Source organism: Ammospiza caudacuta, chromosome 32 (genome assembly GCF_027887145.1).
Source record: "Ammospiza caudacuta isolate bAmmCau1 chromosome 32, bAmmCau1.pri, whole genome shotgun sequence".
NCBI classification, from domain to species: domain Eukaryota; kingdom Metazoa; phylum Chordata; class Aves; order Passeriformes; family Passerellidae; genus Ammospiza; species Ammospiza caudacuta.
The window spans coordinates 4,906,472-4,924,700 of record NC_080624.1 but is presented as its reverse complement, the minus strand read 5'-3'; the positions used below and the strand labels follow the sequence as shown (position 1 = coordinate 4,924,700).

Here is an 18,229-nt window from a genome sequence, read left to right as displayed (position 1 = left end):
TATTTATCTGTATGTATTTATTATATATTTCTAAACTTAGATTTCTACCTTTATATTATTTGCATTTATAATTTTTACAATCAAAACACTGCCTATTGACCAATAAAGAAAACCCGCTTTATTTAAGTATTTTAAAAATATTTTCATGTTTATAATTTTCATATTTATATTTATAATTTGTTCAATATTACATGAGAACACACCTGCTCCTGCACCGCAGTGGGGCCCCCTCTCCTGGGGACCTTGGGGTGCCCCAACGGCATCAGAGCCCCGAGTCTTCACCCCCTTCTCCTCTATTTAGAAACTACACTGGAACTTTTTTCTGGAAATAAAGACATTACCTAAATCCTCTCCCCGTGTCCTAGACAGATGGATATTCAGTTATTAGTTGGCTGGGCAGCAGTTTCTTAAATAGAATGATAAACAAGATGTGAACATTTCAGCTACAAGCAAATAGGCAAATCTGAACAAGGTACTGGTGGGCGACCACTGAAGTTATTTTGAAGGAATTTTTTAAACAATAAAATATTGATACCACAAAAATAAAGCAAAAAGCTAACTACTGGCTAAGAAAAAATTAACTTTTGACAGCAACAACATTCCAACCACACAGGCTTTTTCCCGATGTCATACCTTATAACTACCTCTCTTGGGAATTCTCATCATGTATCCCAAAAGGAATAAATACCTCAGAGCGTCCTAAAGCAAAAAGTAGCACACATGAGCTCCTCACACTCCCGGGAGGCCTGCACAGCGTGCACTGAGTCTGCAACAAATTCTGCTCAGTGAGAGTCTGCAAACAAAGGTTCAATTGATGAATTGAACTGATTGTAAAGGGAGGTTTTCTAAGCACAGAAGCACAACAAAGAACAAGCAAAAACAATTCTTAAAAAAAACCTGCAAGTTTTATTTAGCATATATGCGACTGATTTCCACCCTGTGGCTTCTCACTTTGATTCGCGTCTGTAGGTTCAGGAAGATGACAATGCACACTCTGCCCTCCCTGAGCCCCCCACAGCAGCTGAGCGCTGCTCCGTGCGCTCAGATCGTCAGGAACTGGATTGCCCGCATGGACTGGAACTGCTCTGCTGCAGATTCAGGAGAGAGAGGCTGGCTGAGGCGTCGTCCCAATTCCATTTCTGTGTGACGAGAAGCGGTTTGTTCCCAACGGGTGCAACAATCCCCAGCTCGCTTCCATGGTGAGTACCGATGGCACACAAATGGCAGCCTGAGGAAATCGTGTTCTGGGCTCTAAGTGGTCGGGACAGGGTCTGATTTTTTGTTTTGCATCTGTATGATGATTAGTACGACAGGGCCCTGATCGATGACATGGCAGCACAGAATTAAAAACTCCTCAATAGGATTACATCGACTTCTAGGAAAAGACAAAAGCCTAGGACCCTTCTGAAATCTATTTTTAATGCGAAGCACACGGATTGTCACTATGCTGTGCCTTCCAGCTTTTCAAAGCAGCTTACCTCTGAAGACCAGAAAACATTTATTTCTACAGAAACAATGGGCAACCCCCAGGCTAATCTCAGCGCTACTGTTTAATAGGGGATCTGCCAGCGTGCCAGTCCAGCTTCAAGTGTGCTTTATTTCAGTCTAACATCCCCTCAAAATTCTTCTCACATCTCCCAACCCTGACATCTTATTTTTCCCTAAAGCTTCTCATCATTAGCAATTTCCAAGTAACATGGTATTTTTACAACATTCAAAAATGTCATGCTGGACTGTGCTAGAGAGTAATTTGCAAATATAAGCTTAGCAAAGTTTGAATTGACTTGTCCAGAGAAAAAACCTACAAGTGAACACCTACACCTGCCTACAAAGAGCTAACAAGCCCCTGGCAGCTGCCAGCATCAAAGCACAGCGAATGTTTCTAATACAGGGCAAGGATAACAATATCACCTTTTGTTCTCTCCAGCTTGTTTTCCCTGCAGTCATATTTTGCTTCTTATGATTTTTTTAGTCTCTGCATCTTCTTGGACAGCACCGAGCCCGACGACAAGGATACGAGAGTCTTTCCCTGCCGTAGGGAGAGAACCAGGAAAACAGTTAAAATAAGAACAGGGTAGTTTGAAATTCATACTTCCAATGAGAAGCAGCGCCTAACAAACAGAACAAAAGTAAACAAAGCATGGTACCTCCCTGGGGACAGAAGACTTACAAACTCTCCAGGATTTACAATTCTAGCGACCAACCCCTTCAGGACGGCAGCCAAGTGTCCCATGAGGTGGTGCTGCACCAAAGAACGATCTGAGAGGTTCCAAAGAGTGAAACGCACAATATTTTGCAAAGCCGTAAAATCTTGCAAAATAACAAAAATACAATAGATGTAAACTACAGGGTAAGAGTACAAGTGTTCACTTTAAGAGCTGGAACCATCCAGGTGAGCACCTGATAACTGGATCCTCACCAGAGTTTGAACCCTTCAGGACACAGAAGGGTTTTCCCCAGAAATTTCACAGACTGAGTTTTGATAGAAGTATACTTGCCAGACCCTCAGAAACATCACCCATTCTCCAGGTGTCTGGAGAGAACTGCAAATGGCTCTCACGTAGTTTGAGCTAGCTCTGTAAGGTCTCAGGGTGAATTTCACCAGATGCAACCAAACTGGGCAACTCCCAGTGGGACAGAAGGAACCCAAAGCTTGGGTTCGCAGAGCTGCAGCAAATACTGAGGAAACAAACATAACAGCGTAAAAAATAATAAACCATCCTTTTTTTTTCTCTTGCTTTTGTTTTTTTCTTATTCAGATCAGCATAGCAATTAAAGAGAAGGTGAAAAACTCACCATTACTGAACATTTCATCATCTGTAGGCTGAGCATCCTTAGCACAGAGGACTCCAAAGTTAAAATTCACCGATCCCTGGGAAATAAAACCAAATATTGTATGATAAACAATCAAACAGCAGACGTAAAAATTTGTTTCCTCTCTCTAAGGACTTTCGGGTACGTACGTACCTTTGCATACATCCAACACATTGGAACATACACTTTATACCATCTCCTAATAAGTAAAAATTTACCTTTAAACTTTGATAGTACAGCATAAAATTATGAACTTAAATTGGTGATCTGTTATTATTAAGTTGGTGCCTAAAGTTATTTCTGCTGTCAGGTTCAAAAAAACATTAATTTTTTTTACTGGAATGAGCAATTGATTTCAAAGTCATCACAAGCCCACCAAAACACAAAGCAGTATTCACTGGATGGGTCTGTGAGCTAGAAGTAGTTAGGCTTGTACTTCCCTCTTGCTATTCCAGAACCAATAAATCCTGTCAACAAAACCAGGATCTATAGCCCACTGCTGTGAAAGATTCTACGAGGATGATGGTTTGATTTGTGTTTAGAAGTTTTGATTTGAAATGGCCAGTTCAATGGATAAAGACAGTTTAAGTAGTATTACATTGCTATTATTATTATTTCTATTATTATTTTTACTATTACTACTGCTATTGTTATCATCTGCTACTGGAAGAAACAAACCAATAGTACCTATACTTAATTACTTTTATTTCCAGGAAATAATAAAGAAAAAGAACCAAACCAAAAAAAGTCACTTCCTACCTTTTATATCAAGGGATGAAAAATTGCTCTTGGGCTCTTCTCCAATTTATCAAGACTCATAGCACTGAAAGGCAAACAAAACAGTGCTTTATAGAAGGGCAAGTGCACATTTCAAGGCTGAACCACCAACTGATTGCAGTGACAGCAGTTACAACATGAATCGTTCCCAGAGCCTCTGTTAAATGGAATGTTCTGTGGAACTGCCGTTTCTTTCCCAAAACACTAACTTCCAACACTTCCTAATAATATTTTGTATTTTAAAACAAAAGAAGTTAGTGAGACTCTGTGCGGAGGTCAGGTTTAAATTTATTTCCTTCTAAAGCACAGAGCTCTGTTCCATCACCCTTCACTTCGGCTCTACACTGAATCGTGGTGAGCATTTGAGGAGTGCTCCATAATCAATTCTATTTCTCTCTTTTTCTAGCTCTCTCTATTCCTAAATCATTCCAGACAAGTCAAATGAAAAATGAAAAAAACAAGTTCAGCATCAAAGTCACACTTTTTCCCGTTGTCTGGTCAAGAACAGGCTCTAAATCCACTTACTGCTGCCTTCAACGATTCAGACTTGCAAAAGCAGTCTTACATATTTTACAGGTTTATCGTAAAACCCACAGAACGCAAGCTCTGAATTACAGGAAAAGGTACACAGGCAAATATCTAAAGGGATCACTTATTAGTAAATACATACCTTGGTAGAGATCGCACTGAGAACCTTTCTGAGGGACTCTAAGGGACGCATGTTTTCTGAGCACCCTATAAACAAGAAAAGCTAGGATATAGTACAGGACATCCCCACTTTTTCTACATATTCAAATAGTATTTTTAATAAAAACAATTCAGTTAAAAAAGAAGGAAGAAAACCAAGCTAATTTTACTCAGCTGTATTTACTGCCGATTTAGAGAACAATCCCGGGCAGCGTCGGCCGTTGCGGCACACGTCGCGCCGGCAGCAGGGCCTGCCGGGAGTTGGAGTCTCGGGCTGGTAGCCACTCATGTGCCGCGATAGCCGTTGCGTCACACGCCGCGCCGGCAGCAGGGCCTGCCGGGAGTTGTAGTCTCGGGCTGACAGCCACGGCTCCGTCCCCCGCCACCGGGAGCTGCAGTCCCTCCCGGGCATCAAACGGGTCCTTCGCCCCAGGGCGGGGAAGGACCTGAGGCAGGACCGCTCCTCCCGAATGCCCTCTCTTTTCCCCTCCAACTCTTTTTCTTTTTTTAACGCTGTTTTTCACCCCTTTCCCTTCCCTTCCCTTCTGCTCTCCTGCTTTCTTTCCTTTCCTTTTTTTCCCCTTCCCTTTCCCTTTCTTTTTCTTGTATTTGTAATCTTGGTTTTCCTTCCTAGCTTTAGAATCAAAAAGCAGCAGTAGTAACTTTCAGGCTACCTGGGAGTAAAAAAAACCCCAAAACTATAATGATTGAAAGAAAACTATTTATTCCCTGGGAGCCTGAAATTTTCTACTGCTGCACATGACACAGAGCTTTTTATTCCTTCTTATATACAGTTGATATTTTATACTCGCTTTATACACCGCCCCCTGCCGTCTGCACCGGCGCTCTGCAGGCAGAGTGCTGCGGCGTCGTTCGGTTCTGTTTAAATAAACTCGGCTAAATTAGGCTTGGTTCGGCTTAGGTCTAAAATCGTTTCGGTTCGGCTTTTCGTCTAAATTCGGCTTTTCCGGCTCTTCGTCTGAACTCGGCCCGGTTGGGCTAAAGTCGGTCATATTCGGCTCTTTGTCTAAATGCGGCCAATGTCGGCTACAGTCGGCTATCGGTTACACTCGGCTATCATCGGCTCTTCGTCTCAAGTCGGCTGTGTTCGGCTACACTCGGCTCTTCGTCTCAAGTCGGCTGTGTTCGGCCACACTCGGCTCTTCGGTGAAACTCGGCTGTTTTCGGCCACACTCGGCTCTTCGGTGAAACTCGGCTGTTTTCGGCTACACTCGGCTCTTCGGGGAAACTCGGCTGTTTTCGCCCACACTCGGCTCTTCGGCTCTTCGGAACTATTCGGCCCGGCTCGGCTCCCTCAGGGCGGGAAAGCGGCTGTCAGAGGACCCCGGCACAGCGAGGCGTTTCCCCACATGCCTGTCACAAACCCGCCGAAATACGCCCGCCCGCGGCGCCGCTGAGACCACAGCATGTGTCGGGTACACTTGAAACGTCACAGAAAATACCACCGGGGCCGCGCCGGGGTCGGTATTCCATGCAGGCAGTCCACTGACACCCACCCCGGTCCTCCACTTCCCCGCCCTTTTCGCCGCCCTGTCGAGAAGGTCAACCAAAAGTCCGCGACATCCGCGACGCGCCACTCCCAAGGTGGCGGCCTCTCGGTGCAGGGCTGCAGTACCGCGCTCTGTCCACAAGGCGGCAGCACTGCCGCCCGCCCCAGCCGGGGGCGCAGCGCGCCTCGGGGCTGCGGGCAGCAAAGGCGGCAAAAAAGAACAGGGGCGATCCCCGCCGAAAACTGCTCTGAAATAAATGCCCCAAAACAACCGGGAAGAGGAAAAAAAAAACTTCTGCCTCTAATCTAATAGAACAAAACAAAACAAAACCTCAACAATTTCTTTAAAAAAAAAATTAAATATTTAAAAAAATATTTTTTTCATATTAATATTCACATTTCTATTTACAATGTATATTGATGTACACTGTCCATTTATACATTTGTTTTTATGAATACATTTCTATTCCATATTGCATATATCCCTAAAACTTAAATTTATTTTTATATGTTTATACATATTTTTACATAGTAAGTATATATTTCTGTTAGGATTTTTACTTCTGTAACACTCACAGTACTCAAAATAAAACCCCTGCCTCTACCCCATACATGGCAAATAAAACCCCCTTTCATCTCAACTGTATTTAATTTTTTTAAAAAAACATTTTTCAAATTTATATTTAAAATGTTTACTGATGTATGATCGATTTTGCATTTATATTTAGCGATTTATTTATAAATTTATATTCTATGTTACATGTGTTCCTATTACTTATATTTTTATATACTTTTATTCATATCTTTATATATTTATTATATCTTTCTGTGTTAGGATTTTTACATCTGTAACACTTACATTATTTAAAATAAAACCCCTGCCTCTACCCACATTAAAGCCAAAAAGAACCTCAGTCTTCTCAACTGTATTTAAATATTTTTTAAAATTCTGTTTTTCAGGTTCATATTCACTTTTACATTTAAAATGTATACTAATGTATACTCTTATTTGTATTCTCCATTACATCTCTTCCTATTATTTATATTTACTTACATTTTGTGTTTATATATATATATTTATATCTTGATTTTATATCTCAATATTTAGAAATATATAACAATAATATCTACATTCATATTATTTAAAATAAAAACCCTGCCTCTAACCCAATAATAAAAAAGACCCCAACCCTTTCTTTTAAAAAATATTTAAATATGTTTCATCCTTATGTCTGATTTTTATATTCATATTTGTATTTATAATGTATATTAATGTCTATTGCTTACTTATACATTTATCTTTACCAATGTCAAGTTATAAATAAATTTATATTCTATATTACATCTGATGCGAGTAGATATTTATATATTTTTATACATATTTTTATGCATTGATTAAATATTTCTGCGTCAAGATTTTTACTTCTCTAACACTTATAATATTCAAAATAAAACCCCTGCCTCTACTTAAATAAAAGCCAAAACATTCCCTTTCTTTTAAACTATATTTACATATTTTTATATTTATATTCCCATATAATGTTATTTATATTCTATACTACAACTCTTCCTATTACTTACATATATTTATATATAAATTTATATTCATACTTTAGCAATTTCTCTTTATATATTTATTATATATTTCTATCTTAAGATCCACACTTCTATATTACTTATATTATTTAAAATAAAACTCCTGCCTCTAACCAAATAAAAACCAAGGACACCCCTTTATTTGAACCAGATTTAAAATTTAGAAAGTAAATTTATTTTTCAAAATTTAATGATATTTATATGGATATTTTTATTTATTTTATTCATAGATATTATATATATTAGAGAGAATACCTTCTAATATAATAATAGATATATATTTTCTGTATCATATTTTTTTACTTATATTTATTTAAATTAAATAAATATATACAAATATATATATACAAAAAAAACCTGATAAGAGACTAAGAACTTTTTCAACAGATAACCACAGTACTAATTTCAGACTTAGAACAATATTTAGGCATAATCACTACCACAAAATTAACCCAAATTAGAAAAATTACCAGAAAACCAACAAAACAAGCTAAACTCATTTCTGAGCACCATAGTCCTTCCTCACTCACAATATGCAATTAATTCTCTCCTGCCATTTACATCCCCAGCATCATCCCATACTGAGCATTCCTGGCACCAGAAGTCACTCGGAGCCAATTAACATCCAACTTTCCCTTCCTCAGGACTGTGTGCTTTCTGTGTCTTTATGCACACAAGGAGCAGCTGTCAGACCCACCTCTCAGCAGCCTAACAAGCACTCAGATGTTCTCTCCAGGTTCAGGGGTTGCTCACAGTGAGGCAGCTTTCAATCCAGTCAGGATTGCCTCGCTTCTTCCCTGGCAGTAGCCTTGCACAATTACCTCAGCTGGAAGTCAGACCCCACTCCCTGAATTCTCATCTCTGCCTTTAAGTAATGTGTTGTGTGGAAGACTGTGCAGCAGTTTCTGAAAGAAAGTGATTTCAAGAGAAATGGGAAATTCATGGTCTCCAGTTTCTCAGTTAGTTGGTGAGTGTCAGGGGTCATCTAATAACAGCACCATCAACAGTTTCAGCACTACCTCTGTGCAACCAACACTTGTTAGGACATGAAGTGCAGTGCTGTCATGGCTAAAGTGAAGAGAAGTGCTGTCATGGCTAAACGCTTTCAGGGATCAGGGAAATGGGGAGGAAGCAGGAAGGCAGGAGATCAGGAGTTTCACAGTGCCTCTCACCATAGCTCTGTGCCAAGTACTTGACACTGGCAGGGGTCTGTGCACAAATCACAAACAGGGCAGGGCTGCTGGGAACTGCCTTGAGCCGTTTGATTTTCCAGCATCAGCCTCATTCCATGGTTACGGCAATGGGAAGATGCCACCAGCTCACATCCCAGGCAGCAGACCAAGAACTCAATGTCACAACTCACTTTATCAGTTTTTTGCCCAATCACACAAAGCAAAAGCACATTGACAGTAGCTCTATCCAACCACTGTAAGCACAGGTACCTTTGGTTAAACAATGCTTGCTTATTTCAAATACAATACCTGCTTGTGAGCCTTAAACACAATGCACAGAGCTCCAGTATTAAGCCTAGAACTTCCTAATATCTTGCTAGATAAACTTTCTGTAGCTTAGGGAGTCATTCTAGGCAAGTGTTAATACACAGACCATTGTTCTATTTGTCCTTGCTTTTCCACAGTTTAAATAGTTTTTCTGCTGACCAATCTCATGGCTGCTGCTCAGCTCTGATCACAGTTCTGCTGTCTCTGAGGCCTGCCTTTTGCAGCTTTCCCAAACCCCTCTGATTTTACACATTCCCACAGTACTCAGTGCTGGATGAACCCTAGTGCAGAAACAGAGGAAGCAGGATTTAGTGAGTCTACTCACCCAAAGTACTGGGAAAGAAACTCCCTATCAGATGAGTTCTGCAGATCACAGACAGGAGGAAATGTAGTTACAATGGGTTACGCATGAGAACTGTGCTCACATGCAGTTTCCCGGGGGGTTTTTGGCCCTGCTAGCAAACGTCACCCTTGGAAGCACATGAGCAGAAACAGATGGGTCCCCCAGTGAGCGCCTTGCTAAGATAACCCTCACAAAAAAACCATTCCATCCCCTGTGGTAAATTATAACTGCTGAACTGCCAGCTGATGGCATTGCTGCCCCAGGGCTCTGTGTTTGTAACTCTGCACACGTTGGGAGCGAGAGCAGCTGAGCTGACACCTTTCTATGGGGAAGAGCCTTCAGTTTGCACGTCCTTTTCAACCATTTCAAGCAAAGACACCGGCCCAGGGTTACAAGGAATAACAGCTGTGGAACTTCTCCTTGAAAATGCTACAGCTGAAATAAAGCTGCCAAGGTGTGCTGATATGGGCCATTCTTGTTTCTCACACAGAACCTGTCACAAAACTAAATGCTGCAACAGGAGCAGACAGCATGCCAAGCAGGCACTGCTGATCTGAAATGCATCCAAAATAACTAAACCTCCTGAGCCTGGAAATCCTGGCTTGAAATTCCATTACAATAAACTTTCCAGCACTGGCACTCTGGGATTTGGAAAGTAGAGTCTGTTCTCTCGGTCTTGTTAATTCCTTGATTTATCCTCACTTTTGTGTTCAGCCCCAAATAAGTCAGATTCTACTCAATTACAGTCTGAACTGGACAATATTTCCTTACTCAGCTGAGTGGTGTTCCATCACAGTGAAATAAAAAAAAGGCTACAAAGATGCAGCACAGGTCTTTTCTTTCTTTAGCTTGCTATGCCTACTTTTTTATTACTACTCCATTTTCCTAGAAACCTACTTAGACTGGGAGAATACTACCAGTTACCTGCCTATCTGTGAAAGTTATCACAAAAACCAGAAGAAATAATCCAGATTAGGACCAAAAACAGCCCCCCCAAAAATTGCCACATCTGCAGAAAAGAATTCCACCAATAAGCCTGTTCTGGTGCAGATATAGCAGGCAGAATTTTTTTCCAAGCAAAATACAGCTGGACCTTGACTAATCCTTCACATTGAAATGAAGTTGTATTTTTGTACCTGGGAAAATCACTGCCAGTCTCAGTCACAGGTGCATTGACAGAATCCTAAAAGATGCTGAGGACCAGTCCTAAATTCATTTATGAGTTCAGTTCTGTTATCAGAAGGATAGCATCAGTTTTCTTTGTCCCTATCTAGTTTTCTTCCTCGATTTTCAATTTCCCAGAAGGGAAGCCCCAGACTCCCGCATTTGTCCTTTCCTTACTGGAAGCCTCCTCAGGGAAGATGAGGCATTATCAGATGTCATTTCTTCCCTTGTCCTGGGGACCCTCAAACACCACCACAGTCTGATTACTTGTTTAGAGACAAAACCATTTGAATTAGTGCTAGGAACCTTGTCCCACCTCTATTGGACCTCTATTTCTGCTTCTCTTGTATTTTTATTTCACCAGACTGCAACTTGTTCAGATTTGTTTGTCAGCAAACCTGGCATGTCAAAAAATCGTTCAACTGAGAAGCTCTATCTCAAAGTGCTTAGGCTATCAGATAACCCAGGCAATGTTTTACTCACACCCTGATAGTTAAAACTATTAAACTTGCATCCCACCTAGCATGTTGACACAGCATTACCAGGAAAGAAAGTTCATTTTGTCTACACATGCAAAAATCATGAGGTGAAAGACGTGGCAGAGCATTTTGACTGATACAGCAAAGTTCTTACAACATAAAGTAGTGTGTGTGGTTTTCCTGGTTGGGTTTTTTTTTTTTGTTTTTGTTGTTGCTGTATCTTTATTTTTTTTAATAATACACAAAGTTCAGTCATTTGAGAAAATCATCAAAGAGTAATTGCCACACCAGCGCTATTTAGCATGTTCCTTTCTCCTTTTTTCCCTGACTGAAACCCACATCAAGTAATTACATGCAATTAAACATATTCTTTCCAATGCTTTTGCCTGTTTTCTTTTTTCATTTCACTACAATTACTGTGAATTCTCTTTTACTCATCAACTTGCACTTTTCAAGCAAATTTTCATGCATTTTATGCATCAAAAGGGCCAATACCTCAAAGAGGAGGATCTTTGTAGCCTGCCCTGATGGAGGGCCATTTCATCCAAATCTCATCATTTTCATCCAAATCTGTTCTGCGCCTCATCAAGGCTCTGATAATGGGCTCTACACATCAGAAATAGTCAAATTGCAGTTTGAACCAGAGAAATTTTTTTTATTTGCTGCAAAGTAGCAATTACACGAATCTTCAGCTACACAAGGGAACCTCTCAAACAACAGTGCTGTAAATCAAGCAGTTTGTTCACTTGAGATAGGAACCTAATAAGAGAAAAATAGTCTCCAAAAGAATTCATCCCATCATTGAATTTTTAGGCTGTTTGAGATACAGACTGTGTCTGGATGCCTAAGGGGGTCTTAAGAGCTACACAGGCAGTGGTATGCTGCAAATAACAAACACATGTGAGTCAGCACTGACAGACAGAAAGGGTAGGATCCCTGTCCTTTATCAAATCACTATGGACAGGATCTTCCTTGTCTCAAATATTTTAGGAGCACAAACACTCTTCAGCCTCCATTAAATAACATGGTATTGACTCCTCTCTATGCCAAGGATTGAAGAAACATGCTACAGCCTCACCTAGAGGAGTTATAACAACTCCCAGTCCTATGCACAGGTGACCTGTCCAATTACTAACTAAAACAGATTAATAACAGAAATATAGTCAGAGACCAACAGAACTAATAAACCTTCTTCTACAGAACATCATACTTGTTTCTCATCCTCTCCATGAACCAGTCGCCACCAAAAACATATTGGGAAACCAGAGAGCCTGAAGGAAACCATTCCTCCATGCACTCCATGTTCTTAGCACTCAAAGCTCCAGGGAATTTTCCTTGAGCAGGTAAGGATATGGTGACAATGCACTTTGAGACTATTACTGCATGATGCTCCCAGGCAATCCATTCAAACAGACTGATTCACCTCAGCCCAGCTGAGCACACCACAGGAGCAGAATAACTCTGCTAGAGCTGGTTTCTGTATGGAACAGGCTGATGAGCTCCAGCCACTGTGCTGTGCCCAGTGACTCCAGCTCACCTCTCTGAATTTCTGCTGAAATGGGAGGGCAGGTTGCCAACACAGGCTGGGATTAGACAGAAGGCAGCACTGGAATCAGCTGGGGGCTCAGGACTCTGGAGCTCCCCACCTGAGAGCTCACACGTGTTTTGTTCTGCTGAAAATCCAATTTTGTCACTGGTCTGGAAAGAGGAGTGTTCTTGAATCATTTTCATCTGAGAAGCAGTTGAAAATATGTATATAAATATATAGTATTCATAGAAATATATCTTATATAGAATATATACTTTATAGATAATATTATATCTATTGTTATATATAATTATATATTTTATATATTATATATTATTATTATATATTATATCTAATTCTATATATCTAGAGCTATATCTAGAGCTATATCTAGAGCTATGTGTTAAACCATCCATTTTTGCCTGAACATCAGTTCCCTGTCTGAAGTTAAAATCATGAACAGTGAACATGTTATGGACAGTGGAAGCTGAAAGCCAAACTAATTTACAGATGGATCCTGGAAACTCAGCAGAGTTAGACTACTGAAGTCAAAAGGCTCCAATATTTTATTTTCTATTTTAACCTAAAAAGGATAGTCTGGTGACATTTCAGGTTCAAATTGAGGTTGGGACAACAATTACAATTGAAGAAGTAAAATGCCACAAGTTCTGTACATGACTGGAATCAACTTAGTCCACACAGCTATGAAGGGGGTGATACCAGCAGTAATCAATTCCTAATGTTATTTCCTGTGAGTACAATGAATTGTATAAACATAAATGCTCAAGAGTTAAGTTTATGTTTGGATTCTTCTAAAGAACAAACTTTTAGGGATTATAAAAACGCCTGGCTTTTCCTTCTTCCTCAGAGAATTCTCACCTGGTATTTTGCTTTGACAATTTATGCTTCTATTCTGAATCTGAAAATAATCAACAGTAACTGAAACGGGCATAGGAAAATACATTATTTTTTCCCAGTCAACCCATGATACCACTGCACAATTTTGTGAGGGAAAGTTTCATTTGCCTTCCAGCCATCAGGCACTGGCCAGCATTCAAGCAAGCACATCCATTCAGATGAAGGACCAGCTTGTTGCATGACTGAGCAGCCAAATTCAATTCATACTTGGAGTGAAACCAATTAATATTTGTAAATAGAATATATACTTTATATATTGTATTATATAGATTATATAGAATTATATATTGTATGTATTATATATTATTAATATATATTATACATAATTCTATATAACATAGAGCCATACCTAGAACCATATCCGGAAGCATACTTAATACATATCTAGTACATATACAGAACATAACATTCTGGAACGTACCTAGAACTGTACCTAGAACGGAACCCAGAACATACCTAGAACACAATCTACAACGATTCGTAGAGTCTAGAACATGTCTAGAATGCACCTAGAACGCAAATCTAGAGGCCAATACAAAGCAATCTAGAACGCAATTTAGAGTCTAGAACGCGCCTAGAACGCCATCTAACGCTCACCTAGAACGCAATCTAGAACGTGCCTAGAACGCAATCTAGCGCACACCTAGAACGCAATCTAGAACACACCTAGAACGCAATCTAGAACACACCTAGAACACAATCTAGAACAAACCTAGAGCGTAACCCAGAACATGCCTAGAACGCAGTCTAGAACGCACCTATAACGTAATCTAGACCACACCCAGACCATATTCAGTGTACGGAACTACATCTAGAACATACCTAGAACGCACCTAGAACTAGACCTAGAACTGTATCTAGAACCTACCTAGGGCCTTTTACGACAGTCGCGCTTTACGGCCGGTTTTACGACAGTCGCGCTTTACGGCCGGTTTTACGACAGTCGCGCTTTACGGCACCTTTTACGACAGTCGCGCTTTACGGCGCCTTTTACGACAGTCGCGCTTTACGGCCGGTTTTACGACAGTCGCGCTTTACGGCACCTTTTACGACAGTCGCGCTTTACGGCACCTTTTACGACAGTCGCGCTTTACGGCACCTTTTACGACAGTCGCGCTTTACGGCCGGTTTTACGACAGTCGCGCTTTACGGCACCTTTTACGACAGTCGCGCTTTACGGCCGGTTTTACGACAGTCGCGCTTTACGGCACCTTTTACGACAGTCGCGCTTTACGGCCGGTTTTACGACAGTCGCGCTTTACGGCCGGTTTTACGACAGTCGCGCTTTACGGCCGGTTTTACGACAGTCGCGCTTTACGGCCGGTTTTACGACAGTCGCGCTTTACGGCGCCTTTTACGACAGTCGCGCTTTACGGCACCTTTTACGACAGTCGCGCTTTACGGCACCTTTTACGACAGTCGCGCTTTACGGCACCTTTTACGACAGTCGCGCTTTACGGCACCTTTTACGACAGTCGCGCTTTACGGCCGGTTTTACGACAGTCGCGCTTTACGGCACCTTTTACGACAGTCGCGCTTTACGGCCGGTTTTACGACAGTCGCGCTTTACGGCACCTTTTACGACAGTCGCGCTTTACGGCCGGTTTTACGACAGTCGCGCTTTACGGCACCTTTTACGACAGTCGCGCTTTACGGCCGGTTTTACGACAGTCGCGCTTTACGGCACCTTTTACGACAGTCGCGCTTTACGGCACCTTTTACGACAGTCGCGCTTTACGGCACCTTTTACGACAGTCGCGCTTTACGGCGCCTTTTACGACAGTCGCGCTTTACGGCACCTTTTACGACAGTCGCGCTTTACGGCACCTTTTACGACAGTCGCGCTTTACGGCACCTTTTACGACAGTCGCGCTTTACGGCCGGTTTTACGACAGTCGCGCTTTACGGCACCTTTTACGACAGTCGCGCTTTACGGCACCTTTTACGACAGTCGCGCTTTACGGCACCTTTTACGACAGTCGCGCTTTACGGCCGGTTTTACGACAGTCGCGCTTTACGGCACCTTTTACGACAGTCGCGCTTTACGGCACCTTTTACGACAGTCGCGCTTTACGGCACCTTTTACGACAGTCGCGCTTTACGGCACCTTTTACGACAGTCGCGCTTTACGGCCGGTTTTACGACAGTCGCGCTTTACGGCACCTTTTACGACAGTCGCGCTTTACGGCACCTTTTACGACAGTCGCGCTTTACGGCCGGTTTTACGACAGTCGCGCTTTACGGCCGGTTTTACGACAGTCGCGCTTTACGGCACCTTTTACGACAGTCGCGCTTTACGGCGCCTTTTACGACAGTCGCGCTTTACGGCCGGTTTTACGACAGTCGCGCTTTACGGCACCTTTTACGACAGTCGCGCTTTACGGCACCTTTTACGACAGTCGCGCTTTACGACACCTTTTACGACAGTCGCGCTTTACGGCACCTTTTACGACAGTCGCGCTTTACGGCACCTTTTACGACAGTCGCGCTTTACGGCACCTTTTACGACAGTCGCGCTTTACGGCACCTTTTACGACAGTCGCGCTTTACGGCACCTTTTACGACAGTCGCGCTTTACGGCACCTTTTACGACAGTCGCGCTTTACGGCACCTTTTACGACAGTCGCGCTTTACGGCCGGTTTTACGACAGTCGCGCTTTACGGCACCTTTTACGACAGTCGCGCTTTACGGCCGGTTTTACGACAGTCGCGCTTTACGGCCGGTTTTACGACAGTCGCGCTTTACGGCCGGTTTTACGACAGTCGCGCTTTACGGCACCTTTTACGACAGTCGCGCTTTACGGCACCTTTTACGACAGTCGCGCTTTACGGCACCTTTTACGACAGTCGCGCTTTACGGCACCTTTTACGACAGTCGCGCTTTACGGCCGGTTTTACGACAGTCGCGCTTTACGGCACCTTTTACGACAGTCGCGCTTTACGGCACCTTTTACGACAGTCGCGCTTTACGGCACCTTTTACGACAGTCGCGCTTTACGGCCGGTTTTACGACAGTCGCGCTTTACGGCACCTTTTACGACAGTCGCGCTTTACGGCACCTTTTACGACAGTCGCGCTTTACGGCACCTTTTACGACAGTCGCGCTTTACGGCCGGTTTTACGACAGTCGCGCTTTACGGCACCTTTTACGACAGTCGCGCTTTACGGCCGGTTTTACGACAGTCGCGCTTTACGGCACCTTTTACGACAGTCGCGCTTTACGGCCGGTTTTACGACAGTCGCGCTTTACGGCCGGTTTTACGACAGTCGCGCTTTACGGCCGGTTTTACGACAGTCGCGCTTTACGGCACCTTTTACGACAGTCGCGCTTTACGGCACCTTTTACGACAGTCGCGCTTTACGGCACCTTTTACGACAGTCGCGCTTTACGGCACCTTTTACGACAGTCGCGCTTTACGGCACCTTTTACGACAGTCGCGCTTTACGGCCGGTTTTACGACAGTCGCGCTTTACGGCCGGTTTTACGACAGTCGCGCTTTACGGCACCTTTTACGACAGTCGCGCTTTACGGCCGGTTTTACGACAGTCGCGCTTTACGGCCGGTTTTACGACAGTCGCGCTTTACGGCACCTTTTACGACAGTCGCGCTTTACGGCCGGTTTTACGACAGTCGCGCTTTACGGCCGGTTTTACGACAGTCGCGCTTTACGGCACCTTTTACGACAGTCGCGCTTTACGGCACCTTTTACGACAGTCGCGCTTTACGGCCGGTTTTACGACAGTCGCGCTTTACGGCCGGTTTTACGACAGTCGCGCTTTACGGCCGGTTTTACGACAGTCGCGCTTTACGGCACCTTTTACGACAGTCGCGCTTTACGGCCGGTTTTACGACAGTCGCGCTTTACGGCCGGTTTTACGACAGTCGCGCTTTACGGCCGGTTTTACGACAGTCGCGCTTTACGGCACCTTTTACGACAGTCGCGCTTTACGGCACCTTTTACTACAGTCGCGCTTTACGGCACCTTTTACGACAGTCGCGCTTTACGGCACCTTTTACGACAGTCGCGCTTTACGGCACCTTTTACGACAGTCGCGCTTTACGGCCGGTTTTACGACAGTCGCGCTTTACGGCACCTTTTACGACAGTCGCGCTTTACGGCCGGTTTTACGACAGTCGCGCTTTACGGCACCTTTTACGACAGTCGCGCTTTACGGCCGGTTTTACGACAGTCGCGCTTTACGGCCGGTTTTACGACAGTCGCGCTTTACGGCCGGTTTTACGACAGTCGCGCTTTACGGCACCTTTTACGACAGTCGCGCTTTACGGCCGGTTTTACGACAGTCGCGCTTTACGGCACCTTTTACGACAGTCGCGCTTTACGGCCGGTTTTACGACAGTCGCGCTTTACGGCACCTTTTACGACAGTCGCGCTTTACGGCACCTTTTACGACAGTCGCGCTTTACGGCCGGTTTTACGACAGTCGCGCTTTACGGCACCTTTTACGACAGTCGCGCTTTACGGCACCTTTTACGACAGTCGCGCTTTACGGCACCTTTTACGACAGTCGCGCTTTACGGCCGGTTTTACGACAGTCGCGCTTTACGGCCGGTTTTACGACAGTCGCGCTTTACGGCACCTTTTACGACAGTCGCGCTTTACGGCACCTTTTACGACAGTCGCGCTTTACGGCACCTTTTACGACAGTCGCGCTTTACGGCACCTTTTACGACAGTCGCGCTTTACGGCACCTTTTACGACAGTCGCGCTTTACGGCCGGTTTTACGACAGTCGCGCTTTACGGCACCTTTTACGACAGTCGCGCTTTACGGCACCTTTTACGACAGTCGCGCTTTACGGCACCTTTTACGACAGTCGCGCTTTACGGCCGGTTTTACGACAGTCGCGCTTTACGGCACCTTTTACGACAGTCGCGCTTTACGGCCGGTTTTAC

General features: G+C 43.4%; 1 long non-coding RNA gene across 2 annotated transcripts; it reads right to left on the bottom strand.

Annotated features, from left to right (window-relative positions):
* Positions 1-1,120: 1,120 nt before the first annotated feature.
* Positions 1,121-4,462, bottom strand: LOC131570111 (uncharacterized). 2 transcript variants are annotated; one of them, XR_009275845.1, is made up of 4 exons: positions 4,262-4,462; positions 3,574-3,637; positions 2,797-2,872; positions 1,121-2,679 (listed from the first exon to the last, which is right to left on the bottom strand). It is a non-coding gene; the product is annotated as an uncharacterized LOC131570111 (long non-coding RNA). The 2 variants fall into 2 exon arrangements; XR_009275844.1 differs by having other exon boundaries at positions 1,121-2,872.
* Between the last annotated feature and the right edge of the window lie 13,767 nt (positions 4,463-18,229).